Genomic DNA, 2,204 nt, shown 5'->3' with positions numbered 1-2,204 from the left:
GGATCATTTTCTTTTAGTTTTGTAATTGAATTCAGAGCTATGACTCACTAAACCCCTTTCATTGGGTTAGGGAGCTCTATTGTAATTCAATGAATCAATAATAGTTTTATCTTCTTCTTCAATCTTTTCTCTTGAATTTTGTTAGAAAGCTTCTCGATCTAATTCCATTGGGTAGTTGTCTTGGAAAAGAAACTACCCATAATTGGAATCCTTCGGAACCTTGGGAAAGGAATGGAGGATTCATGCTAGAGAAGCTTTCTCACAGTGAATTGGATTGGGGTTTGGATGGATATTGTGACATGTAATCCTACCAAATTGTGGTTCATGAAACTGTGTGGTATAATCAGTGATCAAGCATCATCTCTTCTTATGAACATTTAAACCAAGGGATTGGGAATTTGTTTGTTTTTAGAGAGAATTGGTGAGCCAAGGGATTGGGATCCAATCATATAAGATTGCCAAGAAAAATTCAATGAATGCATTGGTTGAGGAAGGGATAAAAGTTGTTTTGATTCGGAGATCTCAATATCTCCTAACACCCAATGAACTCCCCATTTCTGATTTACCACTTTCTCTTTACATTCTGCAATTAAATTCATGCAATCACCCCATCCCTTTTAATTTCAGCAATTTAGCTTCTCGCTCTTTAATTCATGCAATTTTACATTCCGCAATTCTCATCTAAATCGTGATTCCGCTCAACTAGAACATACTTCTAATCCGAATTGCTCACTCAACCAATCCTTGTGGGATTCGACCTCACTCTATTGTGAGTTTTTACTTGACGATAACCGGTGCACTTGCCGGAAGGAATTTTGCCGATCGTGCAATTTCCTAAATCGTAGCATAACAAGTTTATGCGCATCAAGTTTATGGCGCTGTTGCCGGGGATTGGTTTTCGATTGACAATTCTCAAATTGGAAGTTAACTAGATTGAGCATTTTTCTTGCTTTGTTAATTCAGTTCAAGTTACTTGTTGAATTTTAATTTCTGCACTCTGTTACTTGTTTTCTTTCTTTATGCCTTTAAATTCAAGCAACTAACTCACTGACTCACTAACTATTTGAATTAATTCCTCAACTGCTCTAACCATACTCTTCCATTAACCAAGAGTATTTCACTTGTTTGGTGCCTGTGCTGTGTTCTTGTATGACAGGTAGGAGAGGAGAGACATCAACTCCTCTATATACCGAACCAGAGAGGACCCTTCATAGACTTAGAAGGGAAGCAAGAGGGAAGAGAGTACTGAGAGAAGAGGAATCTGAAGGAGAATCTGAGGACAATTTTGAGGAAGCTTTAGATCTCAACATGGATAGAGAAGTTCACAACCATGAGAGGGCTGATGGAAACAATGCCATTCCTGAGAGGAGGGTTCTTGGTTCATACATAAACCCAACCTCTGGGAATTGTGGTAGCAGCATTCAGAAACCACCCATTCAGGCCAACAATTTTGAACTTAAACCACAGCTAATATCACTTGTGGAGGATCATTGTTCATTTGGTGGGAGTGCTAATGAAGATCCAAACCAACATCTCACAAAATTCCTGAGAATTTGCGACACTGTGAAGTCCAATGGAGTCCAGGAAGATACCTATAAATTGCTCTTGTTCCCATTTTCACTTAGGGACAAGGCAGCTAAGTGGCTGGAATCATTCCCAAGGGGGAGCCTAACAACCTGGGATGAGGTGGAAAGCAAGTTTCTGGCACGTTTCTACCCCCCACAAAAGGTCAATAGGCTTCGATCTGAGGTTCAGACTTTTAGACAACAAGATGGTGAAACTCTCTACGAGGCATGGGAGAGATTCAAGGATTTGACAAGGAAATGCCCACCAGACATGTTCCATGACTGGGTGCAATTGCATATTTTCTATGATGGACTTTCTTATGAATCAAGGAAGGTTGTAGACCATTCATCAGGAGGTTCATTGAACAGGAAAAAGACTGTGGAAGAAGCCATTGAAGTGATTGAGACAGTGGCTGAGAATGAGTACTACTATGCTTCAGAGAGACACAACATTAAGGGAGTCATGGAGCTGAACCATGTTGATACAATTTTAGCCCAAAACAAGGTGTTTGCCAAGCAACTAGCAGAGCTCACCAGGAAATTAGAAACAAAGCAAGTGGCTGCAATACACACACAAGATCAAGAGGAAGTAAGCACTGAAGGAGGTGATTGGGAAGAGGCCAATTATGTAGGAAATCA

General features: G+C 40.1%; 1 non-coding gene across 1 annotated transcript; it reads right to left on the bottom strand.

Annotated features, from left to right (window-relative positions):
* Nucleotides 1-1,734: 1,734 nt before the first annotated feature.
* On the bottom strand, nt 1,735-1,838 carry LOC112759920 (small nucleolar RNA R71). The gene has a single exon (XR_003180383.1). It is a non-coding gene; the product is annotated as a small nucleolar RNA R71 (small nucleolar RNA).
* Between the last annotated feature and the right edge of the window lie 366 nt (nt 1,839-2,204).

Source organism: Arachis hypogaea, chromosome 16 (assembly GCF_003086295.3).
Source record: "Arachis hypogaea cultivar Tifrunner chromosome 16, arahy.Tifrunner.gnm2.J5K5, whole genome shotgun sequence".
NCBI lineage: Eukaryota > Viridiplantae > Streptophyta > Magnoliopsida > Fabales > Fabaceae > Arachis > Arachis hypogaea.
The sequence above is the reverse complement of the archived record's forward strand: the minus strand, read 5'-3'. Positions and strand labels throughout refer to the sequence as shown.